We start from the raw sequence: 13,086 nt of genomic DNA on the forward strand, positions 1-13,086 counted from the left end.
CAGGAGTTAAGTTGTAATTATCACTGAAAAGCATGCAGCTAGGTTTTGGGTGCGTTTGCGTCTATAGATTAGAGCTCGACCATGAGGATCTCACACACTACAGGCATATTTATTGAGTGATCCGATATTAGTAACATACAAAGCTTGTTTCAGACTTTTTGGGACAGACCAGAAATTTCGTTTAATGAAGTTCAACACGCCGTTGCCTTTGCCAGTTGCGTGAACTAGATGCTTATTTTAAGATAACTCGGCAGACACGTTTACAGCGAGGTATTTAAAACGTTCAGCACGGTCAAGTTGTGCTCCTGACAAGCTGTAGGTACAGTGAAATTGTAGGTACTTTCAGGTAAAAATAATGAAACGACATTTTTTCACATTCAAACGCAAGTTTTATTTCTCACACCATCCCTCTACAGTGTCGATATCACGTTGTAAAATATGAACGTAATCCATACTGTGTATTGATTTACAAACAAAACTATCATCTGCGTACAGCGTCTAGTTTGGTGTAAGCGGTTCTGACGAATCACTAACATCGACCAGAAATACTGAAGGACTCAACACCAGGTCTTGCGGCACCCCGGAAGTTACGCTGATGTATGAAGAAGACGAACCATTTACTCATACGAACTGTTTGCTAGAAGGTAGATAACCCCTCAACCAACCAAGAGCGGTGCAGGCAGACCTAAACCAAAATGATTTGTTCAACAAATGAGAATTTTGAACGGTGTCAAACACTTTATGCATATTTAAAGATACCGAATGGACTTTATAACTTTGATCATATGTACTTGAAACTTCTTAACAAAATTCGCACTGTTCTGTAATATATGGCATACTACATATGAAACAATTCTGAACTATAAAGACAAAAAACTTCTGTTTTCAAGTGTTTTCATTACCACTATATATACCGTGCTCAAGAATATTATACCATACGCTGATTAAAGAAACTGACCCGTAGTTGCCTACATTATTTTTGTTTTTAGATGTTGGTATTGGTACAATTTTTGCTGGCTTCCATTCAGATGGCAATTTTTAGTGTTATAGTGATCTTGAAAAAAAAAAGAACGACTAAAAGTGGTGCTAAAACTCTTGCACACCTCTTCAATACGTGATTAGAGATAGCATCTCAACCTGGAGCAGAGTGTTGTTTAATTCGTTCGAGCAGAGCAGGCGCACCAATAGCAAAGAGCACAATGTTTTTCAGATGCTCAAACTACTGAGGCGTTGAATATGGCAATTCACCTTGAAGTTGTTTCGAAAAAAAGCTACAAAATATCGATTAAAGCACGTCACCTTCCCTGCACCTTCCGGAAAGGTTGTTTACCTGTCAGTTATGTCCGGATTGCCAACATACGTTATCAACTTATTCAATTTTATGTATTTCCATATTTCCTTAAGATTAGTAATCAGCTTTCTTTCCAGGGAAATGAAAAGTTGTTTCTTGCTTCTCCTAATTGTTTTATTACTCAATTCAAATCAGCGAGTTTTCTTTAAACATCAGCAGTTTTTATGAACGGAAAAGCTCGGAAGTGTGATTTTCGCATTAGGGGCCTTAGGCTTGCGGTAATTTAAGGTTCATCAGCTCTACATTTCGAGAAAATGACCTTGGAAGGCACGTGACTACTGACAAAGCTCGGAAGCTCAGTTTTTAAAACTTTCAAGAGTATAATAGATATGCGGGGTTTAACGTCCCAAAACCACCATATGGTTATCACAGATACCGTAGTGGAGGACTAAGGAAATTTCGACCACCTGTGGTTGTTTAACGTGCGCCTAATTGTGAGCACAAGGGCCTACAACGTTTCCGCCTGCATCGGAATGGCAGCCGCCGATGCCGGGATTTGATCCCGCGACCTGCGGGTCAGCGGCCGAGTACCTTAACCACTAGACCACCACGGCAGGAGAAAGTTTCCAGAGACTGGTAATTTTCATGACTGCAGAACACTCTTGGAACTCAGTGAACAACAAAGTAAGATTGGATGATATCGCTCCATAGCTACCACTTACTTAAAAATGAATTGTTCATGGTGACATTCTTTTTACTTTAAGTTTGAGCATATCAAATCATTAACTACTACCTCGTGATTATTAATGCCAGTCATCTTTGTAACTGACCCTATGGAGGCGGGATGGTTCAATAAACAAGATCTAGTACGCACATTGCCTACTCAAATGGCTAAAGGGAGCTACTCCAGTACGACACGCATGAACTCACAGCACCAGCAGTCTCGCAGACCAAATCAACTTATTGTAGCGATAATAAAGGTATCAGTGTCTCCAGAAGGCATTCTGTCATAGTCAAGACAGCTCCTTTATTTGTTACATTTCAGCATTCCTCATATAAACGGGAGAAATTGTACCCCAGTAAAAAATGATTACGTTTTAGTGGCTCGCCTAAGCTATCATGGAGCAAGAATTCATATTTGTAAGCTAATAGACTTCTGAAGACACCAACAATACTAGTAAACGGCAGGTTTATTCTGTTTGTAACGTGAAGTCTGCCAAGCAAACACTAACTGAAGGTGTGGTTCAATTTGATTAAACTTCCGCTTAGAAGGAAGGGTCAGTTAGCTGATGTCCCATTCTTGCGGTAATATTCGAAGCAAAAGAATTAGTGCTAACAAAACTAAATGATGATAAAGCTCGGTTATGAGCACTTATTCAACATAGAACGGCTTTTCAGTGCACATGCTCCCGCCTCTGAAACCGCTAGGTTTCTCCTATACGAACCGACTTAAAAACGAAGTATATTTAGTGACCATTTAAGCAGTCATATACACAATCTTCACAGACACAAGATGCTCAGCACTGGTAAAGAAAAATCTATTTTAATTTTTGTCCACTTGAGTGCGTAAAAGGTGTGCAGTTTAACGGTGGATGCAATCTGCACTTAGCATGCCTTGGTCGTGGCTGAGAGCCTTGGCCGCGAAAAAATTTGCGATTACCCCACGAGCTCTGAAATTATTTTTTCTGTGCCTTAATAAGACATCTTACGAAAGCTATAACCATGACTACACGCTATAATTAGGATGTTCACTGGACCATACAACGGAGACTGCTGCACGTAGCCAAATGGCCCAATTTATACCAAACATTTGCATATACTTTTCTATCTTTTATTACTGACATTTGCTAAAATATATACCATAAAAGTGGACGTAAAACAAGCAATGCATTATCTGCCCTCCGGAAAAAGTGTCAGTCATCGTTTAGCCTTTGTGAATTCTGATGTGATGTAGGAGTTTTATTGGTGGCAGACAGTGATGACTTGGCGCCAGACCCATCACTGGTCACTTGATAGAGTACGGTGCAGCCGGTGCTTGCACAGTCATCAGTCACCCGCACTGGAGGGGTTCGGGAGGAGAGATGTTACCCACTTGAGCACGTTTGCTTCAGATGTCTCTTGGGAAACGTCTGGCACACCTTCTCATGCCAAAGTGTCTATTCTAAATTTCGCGTGGTGCTCAGTGTTTACCAGTAATTTGTTCTACACCTGGAGCACATTCTCTCATGATAAACGGTCGACACCTCCATTATTTCTAGTATTCATTAGTGCTTTTATGTAAGTTTGCTTTATGTAGAAACTTGGTCTTTACATTCGAAAAGTGTCGTTAGGAAGAGGCCATTGCAAAGCTATTTAGGAAGAAGACAGTGCTTTAACAAACTCTGTACTGCAGCATTATACTAATGCTGAAATGTACGGATGAAACCTTACAACGAATACCATATCTTCGGTCACAGTGGCTCTGTAACCATTACCAGCTGTTATTCTTTAATACTAAAATGACGATTTTAATGCTATTAGACATCCTAAATGCACAACATCCTAAAAGCACAATATTTAGCATGATTTAGCGACTTTTGCGCGTTTGCGTCTTGCTGCAGCAATCCAGAGGTGTATATACTATAGCGCACACATCTCGTACCCAGGCAACTATAGGCTACCGGCGTCATTCTCGTACGCAGAGACCATCTTGTTTAGGACTGCAGAGACGCGTATCTGCGGCACCATGGCAAGCGGCGCCTTTACGACTTTGAAATACAAGACAGCACCTATTCACGTGGCTCCAGCTTACTAGACGTAGTCTGGGTTCTACTGTGCCATCTTTGGATACAAAAACAATCAGCGCACGAGAAGGATATTACACAGCACTGTTTTTGAAGATGACAACATGAGGTGACCACCGTGTCGGTGCAGTTTTTTAAGATTGCAAATATTTCTACCTGCCAAGCAAAAGGCCGAGCTCTCTCGCCAGTAGATAATGGCAATCAACAGGAAAAAACTACCAGACCAGTAAACGTGTACTATAGCCGGTTACAACCAATTTATAATTCCAAGCTCCACCCCCATTACTGCAGCACGCCTGTCATTCGCCTCCGCAACAAAGCAATTATTGGCGATTTCTGTTCGAACCATAAGGTTTTTGTCGCTAACAGCGTGGACACTACAATTTATATGACTCAAAGTTCGTCGTTGCTTGTTAGGTTTGGCTGAGCAGTGAATTTGAGGAAATTCGCCAAGAAGTAACATTTTTTGACTGAGAACTATAAATATGAAAACGTGCCTGTACACCCAAGTCATATGCCTCATATACACGTAAAGGGAAGACTTCACGTAAATAAGCGATTGCAATTAGTAGGACATTATGAAAATTCTGGCTGAGTTGAACGGTGACCTCTGTGGGTGGAGCTTGCATTTATTTTTAGGCTGTGACCGACTATAGTGAGTACATTTATTTCGTTTAATCAAGCGTGAGCGACGCCTGCTTTTCTGCTTACCATTAACAATTTGCGTGCAGTGAATGTAGTATGCGACACCCAATCATTACCTTACGCCGTACTCTTTCGGAGGCAGAATGCCAACAATATGATATACATGCCAACGCACGCGTGCATGAATGCACTTCGCGCGTTTAGGACAATTGCGATGGCCTACTGTATCGGGGCAGAGAAACGTGAACAGTGGAAGTGTAGTTTCGACTAAGTGGAATAGCGATGTACCTTGTATGTCGCTAGGCGGAACTGTACTTTCAGCCTGCGTTACCATACCACTATAAAATTTTCATCTGGCTGAAACACTCACCCTACTCGTGTGTTCTTATGGCCAGGCAAGACTGTTAATTGATTAACACGTACTGTGCATGAGCGCAAGCCGGCGTGGGATTCTTTCTCTTCAGATACGCAGGCTTGCAGCCCAACTTTTACCTTGTCACAGTAAAGGCGTGTCGTGTGGTTTTACGTCTCCAAACAGCGACATGATTACGAGAGACGCCATGGTGGAGGGCTCCGGAAATTTTCGCCATCTGATGCACGTGCTTTAAGATGCACTGCGATCGCAAAGCACACAAGGACGTGTTGCAGTTCGACTAAGTCGAAAGCAAAGTTTCCGCATGACGGAGTTTCTTTTCATCGCGATAGCACGTATCTGATTACATTGCTTCCACAGTCTGCCCTTCATGGGCAATAGACATTCCGTACTATCGAGGAAGGTCCTCTCGACGTTTCACACAAAAACAGCATAAAATTGTTATAAAGAAGAAGCACAGAAATGCTTACAGGTGGAGTGCGGGTGCGAAGTCGTGCTTTTGACTTTAGTCTGCTCGTGTGGCCGTTCAATATGCTGCTTCGTCACACTTGCTCAAGAGGACACGACGCTGTTTAATTGTTGGAGCACGCACCCAGATCCCTGTGTTCCAGTGCATAGAGGGTTTCATTGTTTTTCAGTGTATTAACCATTTTGTGTTGCACGCTGCCCAAGACAAATAAGACAAACTTAAGCTGTATCAGGTAAGTACTTTTGGAAGCTAGGTGCAGAATTTGTAGCCGGTGAGATCAAAGAATTCCATATGAATTATGTTGACAAGTTTATGCTTAGCATAGAGAACACTTATGGTATATAATGAGTAGCCGTTAAAATATAAAGATACGAGACCAACTCTATAAAAGCTAGCCAGATGCAGTCAAAAGTGAAGGACCAGCAGTACGTTCATTGGCATGAAATAAGTGTTTTTCCACATACATCGATGCCGCAACCTTTATTAGACCCGTTAGCCACATGCACTGAAAAACATTGCGCCAATGAGTGTCTTTGTCATGAGCTAGCCAGCTTTGCGATTTTCTGTTAAACAGTGTTTTGGAAGTGTTATGTTTGTCGGAGAATATTTGGAAGAACATTGCAAACTGCATAACATTCCTGAACAGTAATTAGTTGATTGCACTATGGTATGTGTAGATGCACGTATATGTGATGTATACGTGTTGTGATTTGTCTGTTAAAAGCAGGAAAATAGCAATTGAAGCCAATATATATTTACTATACAAGCGGAACTGCAGGATCTTCTAGGTGCACTGCGCCCTTATCACACTTGCACTATTCAGCCTCGTGGCATAGACAGAAAGAAATGCAAATGAGGGTGTGCTGGCGAGAGAACCGAGCAGTGACTATGAAAGAGTTTGCGTAAATCCGACTTGGCAGGATATTCAACAGAATAATAAAGCGCTACACTGTTCTCGAGAGAAGAAGGGAAATCTCGCACAAAAAACTCCTGCCCCTAGGGCTATGCACTCCCCTGCGGTACTTTGAAGCTCTACCTCACTTCCGACGACTACGCTCGCTACGAGATCCCCGAGCCGACAGCAGTGATCGCACTCAGACGCGAAACTAGCCGGAGCGAGTAATACTTTTCATAACATGCTTCAGCGAACCCGGTGTCAAAAACAGAGAGTGCTGCGACAGCCGACACCGTTGTGTAGTGTTGGCGTAAGGTGATCTTTCGTGTAAGGTAACGAGTGTGTGACCGAGAGTAACACACGGTGTGTGTATGTTCGTAGTGTGTGCGGCCAGGTTGTTGCACAGTACAAAAAACAGTAAACGCGTCCCGCGAGGACTTCTCCCGTTGATTCTTTCTTACAACGTAATAGGTTTATGAACCGGCACTATGAAGCAGCTGCGTCTACGTTTTCTTTTCGCTGATTCCTGCCGCGGGCATAGCGCGTCTGACCACCTTTCGTATTTATAGAAATACTTTAGCCAAGGAAGCTAAGATAATGAGTCATTGTCATGGCAATAAATTGTTAGCCTAGATAAGACATTTAAATAGAACGAGAACTTTTCATATTGTTGCCGACCAGAAATATTTTACACAATGCAGTAATGTATATAAGGAATGGACATTTATTTCAAAACAACGTTGGTATTCAAAGTCATTTCACCTGAGATTTTACGCGTTTTTGGTGAAAAAGATGCCTTCGCCAACTGGTATATAGCACAATGGACTTCGAGCGTATCTATCTATCTATCTATCTATCTATCTATCTATCTATCTATCTATCTATATATCTATCTATCTATCTAGCCGCCTAAGACTTTTATCTCTCCTGGCCGGTTAGATAAGGGTATTGATAGAAAACTTGATATGCACTCTAAGCCAAAAATGGCCAAAATGGGAGCAACGGCTGTTTTTCTTCCTTCAGACCGACTGTTACTCTCCGAAAAGACCAAGCGGAACAAGATGGCCGACTTGTTCGAGAATGGGGGAGCAACTGTATTCATCTTAAGTTTGTAAAGGAGCAACGGAAGGAGCAACCGCTGTAAATGCTCTCGTCACGCAACGGTTACTCCCCGGCAGGAAACCGCACACAAATATGCATGCCGCCCACATTGATATTCATGGGCCAGATTATTGTTTGTTCTGTGTGCCAAACTTCACCAAACCAAAACAGTGATTTATTTTAGCATCCGTAGATAATAAGATAGCAGCGCTGGCTGAACACAGAAGGCCTGAGAATACAGTACGGCAAATACCTAACACACGCAGCAGCAGCATGGAGAGTTGGCACGTCAAAGCGGACCGAACGCCGAAACACGTGCAAAACAACGATAAAAAAAGCCTAGACGCGCCGTTCGTCCGCGAAGTAAGGGCGTCAAAGTCGATCAAGCACCGAAACACGTGCATAAAGAGCCCCCTCCCCCCCCCCCCCCCGCCCAGATATATCGGAGAAGAAAAAAAAAAGCGGACCCAGACGCGCTTCTCATCAGCCATACACTTAGTAGCACGCTTCACCGTGTACTTTGAGGGCAGAATGACAAATCTGCGCCATCTGCGCCCGCACGACAATTGTGGCGCTAGTGTAGCAAACGATGTAAGTTACAAAGTAATTTTTATTCAGTGTTTATGTTGACTAGCACTAAATAATAATTACAGTCAACTTTTTATATTTCTTTTATGAGTTTTAGTGTACCTTAGTTTTTTATAATTGTATTAGGAGAACACACTGAAATTATTGCGCTGACCCCTGTGCTGCCACTGCTCGACGTTTTTTTTTTTTTTTCGGCGCAACTAGGTTCGCGTTCGCACTACTTACTCATTTTCATATGGTCTGTGGTTGGCGAGCACATGGACGTGCGGGCTTGTGAGCTATGTTTTGATCGTGTGTGTGTGTCGCAGATTTGCGTTTCTACTTATTCGTGATGAAGGTTAGTGTATATTTATCTTTATGGAGCGCGAAGTAGTTGTGGATTTTGCTGCTGGGTGGAACAAACACATCGTAAACACGTCTTCAGCTATCTGCAAGCCTGTTTGCTCGTCGGACAAAGGACTGTGCATGCATCAGCGTGCAGGTGAGTGGCATTTCCAGCAACATTTAATGCTCTTACAATACATTGTTGAGTGGTTGCGCTATTGAAAGAGAAATGATTTGCTCTTATTCACCGTATCCATTGCTAGCCGTATCGGACTAAATTACCTCTATTACCGCCTGCATACCCTCTTGCTTCCCCTGTCACCACTGCAGTGCCAGTGTACTTTTGCAGTTAAAAGTTCATTTCCGCAACACTACCTCGCTTGAAAAAACATTGGGGCAAGGTTGTAGCTGCATTCATACTGGCACTTTTCTACCATTGGCTTTATGTAATGTTAACGGCTGAGTGTTGGGGCCTTGGGCCGCATTTTTTAGAGATGTAAAGTGTATGTAAATCAGTAGGTGAACAAATCATTGTCGCATCACTTCACTGGCATAGCCAGGCGGTTGCGCACAGAATTTTTTTAGGCCGGGCGTAGGGAGCCCAAATTGACGACCATATTCGCTTGCCCGGCCTATTCAGATAAGCGGACCTCCCCCCCCCCCCCTCCCCGCACGCCTAAAAAAAAAAAATCTGCCCACATCACTGCGTCACTTGCTTCACCTCTGCGCTGAACGTACTATTTTATAAGCGCACCATCAAGCGAGCAGTTTACATATTGACAGAACAATTGGAGGAGGAATGACCCAAATCTTTCAGATTTCTTTAGTGATGCAAAACCTTAGCAAAACTGAATATTGTAAAAGACAATCATAAATGCTGTATGTTCTCGTTAGCGCTGTCATTATTCTGCATCATGAAATCTTTATGCGCTGTGAAAACTTGGCATGCCGTTGAAGTCACATATCGACGTTAATACCAATCGACGAAAATTTCGACAACCTCAATAACGCCGTTTTGGATTTGCCGCAGGCACATAATTAGGCTGATTCCCACTTGGCTGTTCTTAACCTGACTTCACTGCTACCAAATTAAACAATATTTGATGCATGTCTTTTACTTTTTTTTTCAGTGATATGACACAAATTTGGTTATACTGCAGAGAAAGATGCTCCCAACGATGCTAAAGTACAGAAAGCAAGTGAATTTTGGTAAGTGCAGACTTTTTGTACTACGTATATGAAAGCATCGCTTTTTAGGGGCAAACTGTGCATGTGTTGGCCAGAGAATAGTTCATTATGCCACATGGTTACACTGGCACTGACAATTCGACATGGCTCGCTGGCCCGTGTGTGTGCTCACACTGTTACCGTTAAGATAAAATGTTTATGTTTTCATTGCAGGGATTGCTGTTTGTACTAAAAAGCCAACTGCCAAGATTTCTTTACGCTGGTACTCCTAAAAGTATGCTTTCCCTATTTACATGAATTTTGGCTTGCACAAAGCATAACACTTGGGCCTAGATTCACAAAGCTGTCCATGCGCAGGCCTTCATAACAGTGTTTCTTGACTTGCCTTTACCCTGTTTTCTGCAGATGTTTCGTGGGTTTAAAGTGCCACAGCATGTTGACCTCCCCCACTCTGAAATATTCGCGTTCAAAGTTCCGCAAGAGTGGGCTTAACTTTCTTGTGCACCTCTTTGCTAGTCCAAGATACTGAAGTGTTATGCTCTTACTAGAGGTGGCAGTGTTTCTAATGTTTGTATTTCCATCACATTAACCAAGTATGCGATCTTGGCTTGACTGGTAGCACATACTCAACAAATGTCTTTGTGGCACATGTAGAAGGCAGTACAAAATAAATAGGCAGACATTCACACCGGGAGCTAACTTCTAATAATGCTTTTTTTTTTTTGGAAATCATGGTGTGCTTATTCCAATTTGTCTAACAAGCAGTAACCTGTTTGGCTGTGAACCAACAAGACGTTGAACTAATAAAAGCTTCACATCTTGTTGCTCTCAAATATATATGTATAGGCAAGCTATCTGTGACACTGTCAAACAAAGAATCAGAATATCTGTGCATGCCTTAAGATATATTGCTTCGTTTACATATCTCGTGGCTGTGACTCGTCAACCGAGTGAACAAATGCACCCTAGTTTTCTAAATTTAAAGCATTTTTTGAAGGTAGCATGGTCTACATTTATTTGTCTATAGTTTTGTCCAGCCGTTTGCGTCAGGTACAAAGAAATATACTGAAGATTATCATGTAGCCTCTGCAAATGGTTGCTTTCAAGCAGGCTTTGCATGCTTGGCTTGTGCCTACAGGTATTGCACAATTCAAGACGCAGCAGCGTATGATAGAACAGTAGAATCAAGAGCAACTATGTGCACGAGCTAAATAAGTATTTTAACATGAGCGGACAGTACGTGTTATTTGCCACACACATGACCTCATTTAGAATGCCCATTGGTGAATGGGCTCATAGAAATGTCACTCAGCTGTGTATAGGAAACAAGTTAACTGAACCTAAGGGTATCTTTAGCTACTACAAATATGCCTTGTTGAGGTGCTGCACATTTTCTTCCAGAATATTGCTGTCTGAGACATCATGTGAAGAGCGTCTACCACATCAACATTTATATGGCTTGCCAAGTAACGTTTGGCCAAACCTTCCTTTTTTTCACATTTCGTTTTGCAGTAGACATCCTAGAATGTAAGCGCTGCTGCAGTGTGTGTGACTCATTGTTATGAATTGATTCTGGCATGTTTGAGCTCACACTTCTAATTTTTTTCTTGCAGCAATGAGATGCTTCACATATGCCTGCGGTGACGTTCTGCTGCGCTAGCCTGATGGAAACACCAGCTGCGAAACTTGAGTTCTTCAGAATTGGAGAAGTTGCCCTTCTCTCACCAATGATGACACAGACTGCCCTATGCTAGAAATTCAAGATTGTTTTTCCACGGATGAGGCAGAAAACCTTTGATGTATTATGGTGTTTGTTTAGTGCTGGCTGTGGTGTGGCGAAGTCTACTTTTACGTGTGGTCAAACGTCGCCTCATAAAAAGAACAATAAAGCATTTATTTTCCTTTCAATATTGTCCACTTTTGTGTTAGAAGCACCCAAGCAGTGCTCTTCCAAGGAGCTCTCGCCATGTGTTAAGTGTGTGACAAGCATACTCGAGATAAATACTCATTTCCTTAAGGAGTAACTGGAAGCATGTGCAGTTGGTTTTCAGAGAGTAACTGCGAACACGTGGGAGGAACGGTATAGAGTAACTGTTGCTCTTAGGAGAGCAACTGGTGGGAGTAATGGTTGGTCGGCAGGGAGCAACTGGTGGGAGTAACTGTTGGTCTGCAGGAAAGAACTGGAGGGAGTAACTGTTCATCCCCCGAAGGAGGAACTGAAAGGAGAGCAACGGTTCCTCCCTCTGCAGTTACTCCTTTTAGGAGAGTAATGGGAGTGGCAATGCAATTGCTCCCTGAAAGGAGCAACCCCTATACCCCTGTTGCTCCGTTTTGGCTTGGAGTGTGGCATAACACAACTGTATGACGAACATATTTGACTAGTTATAACAAGAAAATCATGACATGTATGTCATGAATGGCAAGATTTGCAATTATCAGCTCAGCTTACACATCTCTTTTGCTCAGGAAATGTCGCAGGTGCCACGCCGCCTGCGTGGTTTGCTGTTTACAGAGCTCTCCGAACCTAACCGAGTTAGAATTGTTTGGAAGGGAAGGTTTGTCGGATCCCATCATGAACGCTGTCCCACTCGTAGCGATAGAACATTCATTGAAAGAGACATGTGAACGTTCGTATGGAGGGCGTTGCTCGACAACAAAAAAACAGTAACAAAATCAAAAGGAGCTCGACGACCAGTTGGGCAAGAAAAAATGCAGACGATGTTGAAGACAACGCGAGTGCGAATCGGACAAACGCGTGGGCGACGATCAACTGGATTGGAGCAGAGAGACCTCACGCATGAAAGTAGGAATAAAAAAAGAAACTCTGAAAATATTCGCAAGAGAGAACTGACGTGATTTCAGGTCAACGAAAGGGTGCCTGCAAGTGACGTGACACGTGGGCATTATTTGTCGTGAAAAGCAAGCAGGCGTCGCTTTCGATTTCCTTTCTTTAAAATCATCAGGAAACGAATACAAAACATTTGTATTTGCCTTCACTCTTGCCTTTACAGTTTGTCCTCATCAGCGCCACATGTGTGAGCTGGACTCATGATTCTGTGTTGGAGAATGCCCAAAACTCGATCACTCTCCTCAGCTCAAGAGCTCGCGGTAACGCATTCGTGGCCAAGACATGCCTATTCAAGCCAACGACCAGCATTTACAGCAGCAGTGACGTTCTTTGTGTTTCTTTTATTCTATGTGGAGCCCTGGCTTACTCCGATTGCGTGAACGTTAAGATGAACTGGAACGAAATGTGCATGGACAATTGCCTAGAAGTTTAGGAAAAATGAAATGTTTAAGCGTTTATTTTTTTATAAACTGAAAACTTTTTTTCTAAACTCTTTTTTTTCTTCTGAAAGCCGAACTGAGGAACCTACAAGCTGAACTCTCAAAATGAATATTCCTTCCGAATATGAGCATTATAAAGGA

General features: G+C 42.5%; 1 long non-coding RNA gene across 1 annotated transcript; it reads left to right on the plus strand.

Moving 5' to 3' along the window:
• The first annotated feature begins 9,636 nt into the window (after positions 1-9,636).
• Positions 9,637-11,439, plus strand: LOC142785440 (uncharacterized). The gene is made up of 3 exons (XR_012888968.1): positions 9,637-9,678; positions 9,871-9,931; positions 11,271-11,439. It is a non-coding gene; the product is annotated as an uncharacterized LOC142785440 (long non-coding RNA).
• Positions 11,440-13,086: the final 1,647 nt, after the last annotated feature.

The sequence above is a fragment of the Rhipicephalus microplus genome, chromosome 2 (genome assembly GCF_043290135.1).
Source record: "Rhipicephalus microplus isolate Deutch F79 chromosome 2, USDA_Rmic, whole genome shotgun sequence".
Lineage (NCBI taxonomy): Eukaryota > Metazoa > Arthropoda > Arachnida > Ixodida > Ixodidae > Rhipicephalus > Rhipicephalus microplus.